The sequence below is a fragment of the Bombyx mori genome, chromosome 13 (genome assembly GCF_030269925.1).
Source record: "Bombyx mori chromosome 13, ASM3026992v2".
Lineage (NCBI taxonomy): Eukaryota > Metazoa > Arthropoda > Insecta > Lepidoptera > Bombycidae > Bombyx > Bombyx mori.
The window spans coordinates 7430286-7446126 of NC_085119.1; positions in this window are offsets into that span (position 1 = coordinate 7430286).

Genomic DNA, 15841 nt, shown 5'->3' on the forward strand with positions numbered 1-15841 from the left:
AGGTCGAGGTCTGAAGAACACATGTGACCCCGCGATCAGGGGTACCTTTATTATGTAATACCGAGCGCTATGACATATCCTTCTTCAAACGAGGCTTGTGGAGAGTACTTAACGGTAGGCAGCGGCTTGGCTCTGTCCCTGCCATTGCTGAAGTCCATGGGCGACGGTAACCTCTCACCATCAGGTGGGACGTATACCCGTCTGCCTACACGGGCAATAAAAAAAAATGTATTACTTGTTTCATAACGAGACATAAATGAATTAATACGAAAAGAAATAAATATGCACACGTCATTAATCGCGACAAAAAAAAGTTAAACAAAAACATATCGTTTCAATGAATAATTCAAACACCTCTTTATAGATATAACGCAAATTTTTAAAACGACTTCAACTTTAATACATACACTAGATAATTTTTTTATTGCTTAGATGGGTGGACGAGCTCACAGCCCACCTGGTGTTAAGTGGTTACTGGAGCCCATAGACATCCACAACGTAAATGCGCCACCCACCTTGAGGTATAAGTTCTAAGGTCTCAAGTTAGTTACAATGGCTGCCCCACCCTTCAAACCGAAACGCATTACTGCTTCACGGCAGAAATAGGCAGGGTGGTGGTACCGACCCGCGCGGACTCACAAGAGGTCCTACCACCAGTAATTACGCAAATTATAATTTTACGGGTTTCATTTTTATTACACGATGTTATTCCTTCACCGTGGAAATCAATCGTCAACATTCGTTGAGTACGTATTTCATTAGAACGTATTTCATTATTTTGAAAACTGAGTATTCATAATGAAATGTGCAGAGAAAATAATATTTACTTGTTACAAATATTGAATTATATATTACTTAATTTATTATTTTGTTATATTGATATTTCCTTAGATTATATAGATTTTACCTTGTACATTACATGAGTATATATTAGACTTGATCTGATATATTCTTGAGTAGATGTCCAAAACACAATCTGCCTCAAGCCATGCTACTTGGGACATTATATTCGTCTACAAGCTCTTGTTACAACTAATTACGATATAATCATAGTATTGTTTGATGCGCAATAAATAATAAAGATATTTAAGTCGTCTGACCACAGAATAACTGAACGTTTGTTTTCCTAACTCAAAAAATTATGGCTTAATAATAAAATGTAACCACCAAACGACATCATTTTAATGATCTCAATGAATTATAACTAGCGACCCGCCCTTGCTTCGCTTCGGAAACTGTAATTTATTATTGATTTCTCTACTATTTAATGGATGTTATTATACATACAAATCTTCCTCTTCAATCACTCTGTCTATTAAAAAAAAACGCATCAAAATCCGTTGTGTAGGTTTAAAGATTTAAGCATACATAAGGACAGACAGAGATAGGGACAGAGAAAGCCACTTTGTTTTATACTATGTAGTGATAATATAATGATTTTACTGTAACTCAAAAGCATCATTATAACTTAAACAACAAGGAAAGATTTAGACTAAGCTACATCCACCAAGGATTTGCCCCTTGGAAAAGTTCAGATTTCACTCAAACCTGTATGACTATATTACTCAACACAAATACATTAAAATCAACACGCATTCGTCAGCATAAACATTTGCTTCTGGAAACTTCAGCAAGTATTACAGGGTAATTGTATCAGAAAAATACTAAAAACTTTCCAATGTTAAGTTAAAAATGATTGATACCCCAATTGTGTTCCAACGGTAGCTCGTAGTATATAATTGACACTGTATTTGATGGATAACCTACAGAAACTGTATTTAAAACTTCGTAAATAATGACCTATCGGTGTCGCGTTAACGTATGACCGGTATAAATGAAACCGTTATCGACCCGAACAAACCGACGACTGCAATAAATCTAAACAGATACATGAACAACTCGATTAGTTTAATCGTTTTTATTTTTATCGACTACATAAATATTTGAAAACTTCTTCGTCAATTTTAAAATTTCATAAACTGTATTAACAATCAGTCAATCTTAACGAAAATTAAAACAGATACGAGTTATAGCGCAACGTGTGATAATAAAACGATCGTCGCACCTCGCACACGTCTGACAATTCATTCCCGACAATCCCCCCACATCTGAATTCTTAATGAAACAAAAATTGCAAATGTCACATACATATCTCCACCAGCCCTATGAATACTAAAGACGCTATTGTGGATCGTTCACGTTCACAGAATTGAGTCAAGCGCTTGTAACGCAAATGACGTGCATGTGTCTTGGTAAAATTTACGGAGAAGAAAAAAAAGCATTATTACATATACGTCTTACGAATGCGACGCTTGTACGTTGCGACAATAAATCATAAAATCTGATTTAAAAGAATGATACACGTCGTCAGAAAACAATTGGAAAAACGTGACCCGAGCTTCGATCTCGTCGAGGGGCGATCGCAACACGTCGTGCCACCCAATGCATACTAAGTTATAACACCAGTTTCAATTTTAGATCCCTCCTTTTTTTTTCATTACATATTTTAAGGAGCAAAAGCTAGCTCGTGAAAAATACAACATTTCATGACATCGGTTTGTTTACTATGTAGTAAAAAGCGCAGCTGATGTTAGAGGTATGTGGCTATCTGGAGCTAGCTCGCTTCTATACAAATAACAACTTCAATTGTATACATAAATATTCCCGCTCTATTAGAAAAGTATATTAATTTGTTGGAAATAATATGTCGCCGCAACAATTTTTTAGAAACTTGATTTTAAGTTTATTCGTTATAAAATCAATGTTTAAATTATTTGATGACTATTTGTTGATTTGTGAACAATGTCGCGATGTCAATGTCTTTAATAATTAGAACTAACTACTCCCATTTTTGTTGAAATGGTGGTAGCCACATTTATTGTGATTGGTAAATTCTAGACACGGATTACTTTCGCTGATGATTATTTTAGTGATAATATTTTAAAATCAATTGTAATAAAATCAAATACCTAAGTTAACAAAGTAAAACTCCATCAATTACCCGCAATATTTTTACAAAAACATGTATGGTGTCGAACAAATGATATAAAAAGGGAGTAACCGGCGTCACACCGACACTTTTGCTCAAGCTCTCTGTTGTTTTTTTTTTTTTTTTTTTTGATTGAAAGTTTACTGGTGGCCCGAAGGCCTTTCCAGTTTCACCAGGACAGGTGGGCGAGCAAAGCAAAGGCTCAGCCGAGAGGGGTGGGATTTGCTAACAACTGCCCGAGCACCTCCGAAGGAGACCTAACAACTCAAGAGCAATTGTTTCGCGAATGAATCTACTACCGGATCGGAATCGCGACCCGCTGAGAAGATCCGGTGAGAAACTCAGCGGGCTGATGCATGGGTTAGGTTGCACGTCGACCTCTTTGTCGAGTTCGACGAGTACGGTTACCGGGGTCCCTAAGCCTGCCCCTAGTATTAGAGCTGAAGGCATCTAATGCAAAGGTTATTGGATCTGATGGATCCGTAAGGACGTGTCTAGGGCGTCGACGGTGACTGGCTCCTGCATGATCAGGATTCGGGGAGTAGTCAGCGGCGGCAACGATAAGGCGATTATCATGACGCATAGCCTTATCGAAGTATCGTTCCGACGCTGACTTCATGTATTTCCGAATTGATTCGAGGCCCAGGTCGTCGTGTAGGTCAACGTTCCTCACGAACCACGGAGCCCCGACAGCTAACCTGCAAAAGCGGGATTGTAGGGATTGGAGGGTGTCTATGTGTGTGCGGGCCGCGTGAGCGAACACCACACTCGCGTAAGTCATGACGGGCCTTATGCAAGTTTTGTAAAGTGTCACCTTGTTCCGAAGGGACATTTTACTCCGCTTACAGATCATGGGGTAGAGTCTACCGAGAATAAACGCGGCACGGTCACGGACTGATTTTATATGCGGGCGGAATGTCATCGATGCATCCAGGGTAACGCCCAGGTACTCTCTGTTGTAAGTAACATTGTAAGTACAATCTATGTCGGTTTGCATTTAAAAATGTTCAACTAGGTAATTCTTGTGTTCATAATTAAAAGTTGTGAAATAATGATGACATATTTTTCATTAGTAAAATTTCTTTGCATACATTCCTTCCAAGCCACGATTTACTCGTTTGTATTTCATGTAAATTAGATACATTGAAATCACGTTTTCCCTTTTATTTACCCCCATAACCTCATTCTATTCGACAAATATTGAAAGCTTTTTTTTTATCAAATGTTGTTTAAAAATTTCAAAATCAATTTACAATTGAGTCGCTTTAAATATACTTTGTAAACTCAATAAAAGCAGTAAAAGTCCTGTACGAATAAAGTAGGCACGAAATTGGAGTAATAAGCATAAATCGAACTATTCAATTAAAGTAGCTTCAAACCGTGACGGCGTTGGTACTTAGTATTCAAACGTATGCAAATTACGGACGTGCTATGCAATAAATGCCGACACACGGATCACAATTCGGCAATTGGCATTTATGTCGCAATCGGCCTGTATACAATTCCGTGTATTTATTTAGTACCCTCGCTAATTACATGAAAATTATTTTAATCATACATTGACGTGAATTTATGACTAATTATCTATGTGTTGTTAAGTAGCGCGTAAATTATAATGTTCAAATTCCGCAACACAAGAGTACAAATATTTCCGAAATAATGCCACTGTTAAAGGAATTGATATAATTTTTCAATCAAGTTATAATAAGTTTTCTATTTCTTTGGAAATTTTTGGAAATGTTTAACTTAAGCACTTCCTGCATTTTCCCGCGACTTTCACTCTGATCGCATATTGGCCATTGGTGCCGTCTGGAAACTTACTTTTTTTTATCAACATTCGGGCTATTCCATCTACTCCTGGACGGGTAAGTGAGCTCACGGGCTCAACCTGACCTACTAACACTAGCTCTAGCAAGAGCAGTGCTTCGCAGAATCTACCACAGGATCGAAAACGCGATCTACTGAGAAGATCCGGCGAGAAACATAGTGAACTGTGTTTATGGGAGTAACGACCGATGGATCAACTTTCCAAGTAGCTTCCGCGACATACTGCAAAGGTCCATGAAGTGACCTACAGTACTTTCAGACGCGTATCAGATAATTTCTGAACAGAAATTTGACGGGCACTGTGCGCCTGGCTAGAATTTTCACGATGTTTCAAATTATTACAGTTTTCAAGGTTTTAACATTAGTATTTTAAAACAGGTTCAAGACTATTTATAAATTATATTGAAAAATCACAATAGCTAAATGAATATAGAAACAAAAAAGTGAAGAACATTTTTGTTTTATTGCTTAGATGGGTGGACGGTCTCATGGAAAACCTGGTTTTAAGTGGCTACCGGAGCCCATAGACATCTACAATATAAATGTCGCCACCCACCTTGAGATGAGTCTCCGTTTTTAAAGTACAGCGGCTGCCCCACCCTTCGAACCGAAACGCCTTACTGCTTCACGGCAGAAATAGACAGAGTGGTGGTACCTACCCGTGCGGACTCACAAGATGTCCTACCACCAGTAAATTTAGTTTAAAAAAAAATCTCGTTATCTAAATATAGATTTGGTTCATATTTGGTGTTCATATATATTTTATACACACTAATTGCTAAAAATTCAGAAAGCAATGCTTTGAATACTGTTAGAGTTAAAGCCAATATGATTTATATCAAATACAAGTGAGCTCGCTTGCTAGCATTCAGTATTTAGTATATTTTAAAATTGAGTATCCAATCAAACAATATCTCATTACACACTTTACGGCATTTTTTCGTCTGTATAATCATAGTTTTACTGTCAAAATCTGTGGAACTTTGAACGATTAATCTCCAATAACCATATTATCTAATATATCCCATTAAAATTGAGAATCTAGACAAGTCTATCTACAATTATTGCCATTAATCTATATAGTTAAAATCGCAGATCAATTAATAGTAGGAAATTGAATAAATAGACTGTGTGTTTAAAACTGTCGTGTGGCTTGGGTGTGTTCGGCAGTGATAGAGAGGATCTTGCAAATCGTGTGCTCGTAGACCGACGGCCGTAAGCTCTGTCGGTCTCAAGTATGGGCCCTGAAGCCAGCGCGTATTTTGCAACTTTTAAAAAGTACATTTGTTCTGACATAAGCGTGCGGTCGGACGTAAAATATTTACCGAATAGATATAAACACAATTAAGTTGAAGTATTTCGTAAAACGGCAGTCTTGTTGGCCAAACAAGAATCCTTGACTGCTTCACAGCAGAAACGGGCAAGTTGTGTATCTGCGGGCTCGCCTTACACCGCAAAATATCTTCAATAATTGAGCATATTTGTCATATTTGTGGGTTTGAATTTTGCATTTTAGTGCATTCGTCATAGAATTCATTAAACAAGGCAATTGTTAGGTACGTTTTTAGCCAGGAAAAATTATACCCTTGTAAAGTTTCAGTCATCGATAGGAATATACCATGCATTGTATTGTTACGCCGGTAAGAGTAACGGTATCTATCGCCGAATAGTCGAACGAATATCGAAGGATCCAGAATGCTCGAGAATTACAACGCCATCTATTGACAGATAGCGGAAACTACGACTAGAGATGTGTAGAATATTCTCGATAATTCTAGGGATGAAGTATCGGCTATAAAAGCGTTGTAGAGATGGCACGCAGTCAGTTAGTAATCGGAACTACTCGAAGCGTAATAGCGAACGGTCACCAGAAGCGAAGCGAAAGAAGCGAATTGAGAATTTTAAAGTGTTTGTTGAGTGTTTTAAGTGGTGATTACAGTTTTTGGTTGTACTTTCGTGGAATTTTATTTGTCCCGAACCCCAGCGCGTAACAGTATCTATCATACAACAGATCCAATCAGTTAATCCTTGACTTTATAAAATCTTCTTGAACTTAGTTGAGCTGCATCTTATGTACAGTTATTTAGGCAACAGAATATTAATTTGATTCCATCGATTCGTGATTTAGATAACAGGTCAAAATTGAAGAACAAATAAAGCGTTTTGAGAATTATAATTAATGTCATTTAAATTTAATCGGGCTTGATCGCTGTTTGTGGTGCCTATAGAAATATAATTCCACTATGATTGTTACCTTACTGCGATAATACTATCATTTTTTTAATAAAAAAAAACGAACTTTGTCAGAATATTTTAGATTTCTCTATAGATGGATGGATAGAAGGGCTTACTGTCAAATGGTTATTGGTTTTCGACGATTTTCAATTATATTGAAAAACAACTATCTTACCTCTCAAAACAGAACGTATAACTAACTGTTTTACGCATTTAATTTTCTTACACATTATACACGTTTTGTTACATTGAAAATTTGTTGTAACAAATATCCGGAACAATATTTTAAACAACAACGATGGGTATATTGTTTTTAAGAAAATTCATAAATGGTTGCCACATGAACTGAATGCCATCGCCAACACGACGATCACGTTATGATAGGAGATTTTAAACCGCATTGTCACTAGCGATGAAAAATAGATTCTTTTTGACGACCATAAACGGTCTTCATGATGCTTAAGCCCTGGTTCAGCACCTAGACAATGTGCCTCAAACGAAAACTTACTACTAAAAATACTACTAAAAACTTACTACTACAAGTCAGTTTGGTTGGCCAGTATTATTCATCACAGCTCTTTACCAAATGGCATCTGCATTACTGAGGATCTATACTGTAAGGAAATAGATACAATAATAATAATAATAATAATAATAATAATTTTATTTATCTCTCTCTCAAAGGTATAGTACAGATACAAATAGAAATTAACCTTATAATTTATTTTGTAAGCCTTTGAAAGAGCTCGAAATGAATGGAATGATGGAAAAGCTCGAAAATCTCCTTCCAGCATTAGTTAACCGTTCATCCACGCTGCTCCCAGACGACAACCCCTTTGAATTTGTTAAATACCACACACCTGACTTCTTCAAGAAGGTTTAAAAATTATCATTGTGCTGGTAGATATGCAAAGATACCATTAGTGCGTATTTTGATTCATAGAAATGAAAAATATTATTAAAAAATGACTCTTAACTTTCTGTGTAGTAAACGGAAAACGAATACAGGTAATATTAGCCTGATTCTTGCTATAAGATCTTTTCAGTTTCGCTAATACGACCCTGCTTGAGTTACCGTGAACGTTAAGGTCAGATCACATTCAGTTTATTATATTATCGATAAATTTTAACTATCTTTATAACTTCCTAATAACTAATATTATCTTTTATAACTTCCGATTTTTTTAGATACTTATTTATTTATTTATGTACACACAAAAAAGAAGACATAGTACAGAGTAATAGAAAAATTATGTACAAAGGCACTGCTTGTTTCTTTAAGAAATCTCTTCCAGCAGACCTGTGAGAGAACTATGAGAATAATAATTAAAAGTGATGATTGTGTGTAGAACAGCTAAAATAACAAATACAACATGAGAATTATAGTAATGCACATACACATCAGTATATACGAAGAGTATATATAGAACAATGATCATTATTATATTATTAAATAGATTTATTTTAAATAGAGCGATTTTAAAAGAGTTCAGTCTTGTGATTTGACATTAACATTCAAAAGAACTACGTGAAACATAGTAAATAAAATATAAAAGAATCGTTCTATTAAATTCCCTAATGAGAATTGAAGCTCTGAGAAGATAGCCTTAGAAACAACTGCATAATCAGCTTTCCGTCGATTAATATCGTCTCGGCCCGCGGCGAGCTCGCGACCCGCCCGTCGATATTACAAAGCTGAAGAACTAAATTATTTTCTCCGTTTCTTCAACATCTCTTTGTTTTAGATACAAAACGGACTGTCTTGTAGCCTTTTGAAATAAAGGTAAAAAAACCTTGTTCACGAATTTCAAATACAATATTTTTATTTGATACGCAAGTTAATTTATAATTTATTGATGAACTAGCTGATCTGGCAGACTTCGTACTGCCCCAATCGATAAATAGAAGACCTAAGCTATTGTATAAAATAAACTTAAAACAAACAAAAGGAATCCGTCCGACGGGGGACACATCAAAGGGAAAACAAAATTATTATTTTTATTTAATTCCGAGCATTTTCATATTTATCTACCTTTTAAACCTTCTCTAGACTTCCACAAATAACTTAAGACCAAAATTAGACAAATCAGTCCAGCCGTTCTCGAGTTTTAGCGAGACTTACGAACAGCAATTCATTTTTATATATATTCAAGGAAACGAATATGCAACGGACACACAAAATGGTCACCAATAAATATAATGATCTTAACCACATTGTATTTATATTTCATATACTTTACTTCGATACGACACGGCTTGCTGCATGGATTCACGACTTCCTGAAGAACGCTACAAACTCAAATTTAATGCAAAATAACAGCTGAACATAGTCAGTCGCGTTCGATGAGTACCAGTAAACCTTGGTCTCGTGCCAAACTATGCATGCAGGAGCTATGTAATTGTTTGTTACCACGGCGTCTAATGCGCTGGTAACGACAGAACTATCAGTGTAAGCATTCAGTTCTGAGTCTTCGCGTTAATTTGAATTTAAATCTTTTTACACATTGACTCTCGGAAGAAATCATCATACTACAGAGTAATAATTGACAAAAGAAAACACGCCCTAAATTTCTGAACTACGCGGTGGAGAAACCAGAAAAGAATGTCGAATAACTGTTGAAATTAACGATTGCCGTGAGCAAATATTCAGGGGACCGATTCCTAACGATGTTGGAATAAGCATAGTAGAAGAAAAGGTGTCAGTCACACTTTGGCCAATTTTTCACATGGATCGAAGAACTATTATTAGGGATTACCGAAGCCAAGAGACCAATAGTAGGGAATTGATTATATAAGCCATGAATATAAGTGTCTTAGGTTTCGGATGTGTTCAGAAATGATAGAGAGGATCTTGCAAATCGTCTGCTTGAAGACCGAGGGCCGTAAGTTCTATCGGTCTTAAGTACGGGGCGCGAAGCAAGCGCGTATTTTAAAGCTCAAATAATATGACAATGAGGCCGAAGGCTTTTATTATATTAGAGAAGACACGTCTGCTAAGCGAGAGATACGGGTAGGATGGTGGTACCCACCTGGACGATCATTCAACACAGCCCTCCATCGGTAAATACACAAATATCATTTATCTATTCTACTGAAGTAATTATCCTTATTATTATTGCTTTGATTGCTCTGATAAAATTCTAACTCTAATAATTTTAGATTTCGTAAAAAGTATACTACCAAACAACGAGAACCCACAAGTTTTCATTAACAGTATTATAGGAATAGTAAACGTTGTATCATGAACGAAACCTACCAAAAAAATTCGCTGTAACTTTACGAAGTAAACAATAAGGTCCACAGCAACCAACAAACATTGGCCCACCTTTCCCATAAGTCATAAAAATGAATGAAGGTTTGGCATATCGACCTATATCCAGTACAAATACTGTGATCGATTCCTACTACTTTAGATTTCTTAATAGGTTTCATAAAACTAAAATATTAGCACTATTTTTTTGTTTCACAAATTATTACAACAATTTTTGAAGTCGTCGTGGGCTAAAAGATAAGACGTCCGGTGCATTCGTGTTGAAGCGATGCACCGGTGTTCGAATAACATCGTGTAATAAAAGTGAAACCTGCAAAATTCTAATTTGCGTAATTACTGGTGGTAGGACCTGTTGTGAGTCCGCGCGGGTAGGTACCACCGCCCTGCCTATTTCTGCCGTGAAGCAGTAATGCGTTTCGGTTTGAAGGGTGGGGCAACCGTTGTAACTATACTGAGACCTTACAACTTATATCTCAAGGTGGGTGGCGCATTTACGTTGTAGATGTCTATGGGCTCCAGTAATCACTTAACACCAGGTGGGCTGTGAGCTCGTCCACCCATCTAAGAAATAAAAAAAATAAAAAATAAAAATTAAATTGAATAGAACTCACTTTTACAGATTAAAAAAAACTCTTATCCCCCGTTCTTAAACTTGTCCGTCTGGATTCCCCTTTAAGACTTTTGCAATGCCTTACAAGCTAACAATTAATTTAATTACGTGTGTACCGTCATGAAAACGTCGACTGACAGCATGGTATTTTCATTAGGTCCCTCGCAAAAAGTAAAAACTTAATAAAGTTTGTAGTAAAGAATTTTTAATTAGAAATTTTAGCTCTTCACGACATAGCAATATTTCAAGCAAAGTGAAGGTATTTCCAATAAAGGACTTTGCCAAGTCATAATTCTCAAAGTAACGTGTAATGAGATGTGGATATTACGGAATTCTTATGAGATTTAGATGGCCCGGTTCAAAGAAGGATCCACCCGTAACAGGTAACTTTCTGAAAACTATCATTTTGCACAACAATGTCGGAGAATAAGTGAAAACCGCCATTTTTAGTTTTATAATATGTCAAACCTAGACAGTATTTTTAAAGTTTTTAAGTATTTTTAAAGATTTTATGGGACCTTTTTATGTTGAATTTATTATTTTGAGTGTAAGCACTCACAGCTACTATAACTAAGATTTAAATTAAAACAATTATTTGTGAACAGAGAAAATGTACGTAGTATAGTAATATAAATTTATTATATTGATTTAAGAACTTAGAATACTTAATACACTATTTTACCAATTTATGATTACATAATATAGCATCAAAATACAAGGCAAAGATTCCTGTCACTGCCATTTCAAACGGAAACAGCAATATTTTAATTTTAACATTCCGATATCTCACAATACAAGGGGATTCGTGAAAAAATTCAATTCTTCTAAAATGTGTTTGATTCTCAAACTTTACTAGTAGTATATCTTTGTGCGGGCTTTGGTAGATTTACATAATACGTAGCGCGTAGTGAGCGATCAAAGCTCTCGAGGACGGCGTTCAAGCATGCAATCGCGCTACGAAAGTCGACATTTTGAAAGTGGTCACGTAAAATTTTACGTTTGAACTCGACATCAGTGCACCGCCAGCGCTTCGGACCTAATCCAATCAAAGTCAATGGCCGATGAACGCGAGTGTCAATTTCACACGTCGTGATGCTGCTCCAGCAATAATATTCATATATTATCGACTTTTTCTATCACAGTTGATCATTTTGAAGTGATACTTTAAAACGCAATGCCAATATTTGTATACATCCACAACTACTGGATTCTTTTTCATTCGTTCTCCTGATGCTCCCTGCAGATCCAACCAACGTTCTGTCTTGTCCCTTCCCACAAACCAACTTCTATTCTCACTCCTTTACTGTGCACGCGGTCCGACTGTGGAATTCGTTGCCGACTGACATTCGAGTTTGCAAGTCTGTTTCTGTTTTTAAATACAAGATCAAACAATTCTATGTCTCATCAACCGAATGATCATTGTTCTATACTCTTCGTATATACTGTGTTACTTATAATATTTTTTTGTATTCAAGTTTAACAATATTTGCTATATGTATGTGCATTACTATAATTCTCATGTTGTATTTGTTATTTTAGCTGTTCTACACACACTCATCACTTTTAATTATTATTCTCATAATCCTCTCGCAGGTCTGCTGGAATAGATTTCTTAAAGAAATAAGCAGTGCCTTTGTACATAATTTTCCTATTACTCAGTACTATGTCTTCTTTTTTTTTGTGTGTACATAAATAAATAAATACTCGAGCTCGGACAAACTATGACAATGGCTTACTTTTTTCCGCCAACGATTCTAAGAAAAAAATAATATCGCAAATTTGTTGTATGAGTTTACAGTGCATAATTTCGAACTGAACATAACATCACAAAGAATGTATAGCATTACAATTTACCGTGGCAAAGTAAATCTTACACGTATTGTCTGTAAATATAACAGGCGCGGCTTGTAGTACTCATATTTATGATCCCTAATAACGGACGGTTATGTGAGACGGATCGATTGGCTCTACCTACTAAAGAAACTAGTACAGAACTAAATTGTTGTTATAAGACGTCATTCCCTTGCTTTGACTTCCTCCTACTAACAAGGAAACGGTTTAACGTTAATCATCGCCCATTCATTTCCGAATTGAGGTGCATATATGATACTCCTGAATCAAAATGGAAATCATAGGTTCATTGATAAATACCAAATAACTAATACTTCGTAAAATTTATAACTGAAAGAAATAAACGGACGATCTCATGGCCCTAGTCCGATGTAAAGAGTTGCCCGACCACTGAAGTCCGATTATCACAACGTGTATTCATATGACATCAGATAACGTATAGCCTATTCTGCTTTTCAAATCGGAAGGTTCGTGGTAAAAAAGGCCCAAAAACTATTATCGAGACTGTACGAATTTAGAATAATAAAATAATGTGAATATGAAATAATTAGACCATCGAACAAACTATTATTATAAGTGAGTCCGCACGGGTAAGTACCACCACCCTGCCTATTTCAGCCGTGAAGCAGTAACGCGTTTCGGTTGGAAGGGTGGGGTAGCCGTTGTAACTATACTGACATCTTAGAACTCATATCCCAAGGTGGGTGACGTGTTTACGTTGTAGATGTCTATGGGCTTCGGTAACCACTTAACACCAGGTGGGCTGTGAGCGCGTCCACCCTGTGGCTTGTTAGATTAGAGAAAGATGAAGAGAATATGCTGAAAAAATGGGCTTAACAAAACTTCGATTTCCTTTCTATTCATAATTCTTTCACGAGATGTTGAGAATACTACATTAAACTAAATTCGTTTGACCCCAGTCCTAGTGGGTAAGTGTCGTAAGTATCGACTGACACGATTATGCCTATGTTCGAATGCTACGGTCGATGTCTACTTCTATGTTGAATAAATAACATAGTATAATAAAAATCAAACCTTTTCCATTATTGAACTTGCGTAATTATCGGTGCCGCCGAATCAGTCATGCGTTTCGGTTTGAAGGGTGGAACAATCGCTACAGTAAAATTTAATAGAGATTTCGACGTCGTGTCTCTATTCAAGAACAACAATAAAATCCTAAAATTAATAAAACTTACACAAATTATTCGGTTTAATCCTTTTGATCGATCAGACCAGCTTGTTCATTGAACACACCTTAACTTCCTTGAATTTCAAGAGAATGCTTGCAGAAAAATTTGCTAAGAGAGGAAAATTCGGTGACTGTATATATTTCATGAAAAGGTAACATTATTAACGGCCAAAGCGGGAAGCAAGTAGCAGTTAAACGATTTGTCGGCGTATTAATAAAACGATTAAACGAAGCTCTCCATGGTAATCTGAGAGCGACGCGGCGCGCGGCAGATGGCCACAATTCCCAAACTTTGATGATGGCCCGCCGTCTCTCGGAACGGAATCAACCAACGATTTGTGGACTTTTGTTGCAGGATACTTACACAAAAGGAATGAATGCTCGAACGCCTTTTCTTTTTCCCCTAATTTAAACATGTCTTCCCATGCAATAAATTTTGTAGGGTTTGTTTTGTAACACTGCAGTAATGTATTAGGTTATAGTATATGTTTATCTAGTCTATGCCATATAATAAACGACATCTGAATGAGTAATTTTTACAATAAATCAAACTAACATAAACGTATAATATCCAAAATATTGTCAAACTTATAGTAGTGGATTCCATTGCGTTTTAAAGGCGGTTTTAACATAAGAAAAGACATAGACACGATTGAAGCTCGCACTGCGTCAATCGCTGTCCAACGTTTGATGAGTCGTCAAAATTACTTCCTGCGTTGTTAAGTGCAGGAAATTGTGACTCCTCCAGCGGCGCACCTGCTAAACGGCATTCACCCCTCTTCATTTGCTCTACTCCAATTATATGTAAACATATGTATGTATAAAGCAATCAATAAATTAAACACGGTAGCTACTTCACGTAGAAACATAGTTAACGGCCGTCTGGTGTAGTGGTAAGTGACATGGTCACTACACAAGGGGGTCGCGGGTTCGAATCCCGCCAAGGGAAGATATTTGTATGATAAATATAAACGTCTTTTCTAGGGTTATGGATGTTTTTTTTTTTTTTTTTTTTTATTGCCTTTGTAGGCAGACGGGCATACGGCCCACCTGATGGTGAGTGGTTACCGTCGCCCATGGACTTCAGCAATGCCAGGGGCAGAGCCAAGCCGCTGCCTACCGCTTAATACTCTCCATAAGCCTCGTTTGAAGAAGGACATGTCATAGCGCTCGGGAAACACCGTGGAGGGGAGCTCATTCCATAGCCGGATGGTACGTGGCAAAAAAGATCTCTGGAAACGCACTGTGGATGACCGCAGTGGCTCCAGGTAGTATGGATGAACTCTACTCCGGTGGCGGGCGGTGCGATGGTAAAAACGAGATGCTGGTATCATCTCGAACAATTCCTCAGAGCACTCCCCATGGAACATACGGTACAAAATACAGTATATGAAATATTAAATATATGTATGTGTATAATAAAAATCTTACATTTATATCCGTTATCTGATACCTGTAACACAAGTTCTTTACGAACTTATCACGGGACCAGTTAACGTGGCGTGATTGTTAGTAAATATTTATTTATTAAAAATAAAAAAAATTACTTCCGAAAATTGTATCGTGATTTTGTTTTCATCCAAACATAAAAAAGCACCTCTTTAGCATGTGGAGGAATAAATTCGCGCCGAAGCGGTAAATGGTGCTTGAGGCAATATCTCGGCAACAGCAGCTGTGAAGTTATGGCGCCGACACTTTACGCGATGCGATTACGGCCACCTAAACATTCATTACAAGTAATGTCCGTCATTTATCTGTCCTAATCACTGTGTGAATATTGCCCGTCGTCTACAACCATTCGCGGATGTTTAAAAACCTTGTCGGATCTAAATACGTTCGCGATAAAATGAAAACAAATAGTTAACTCTG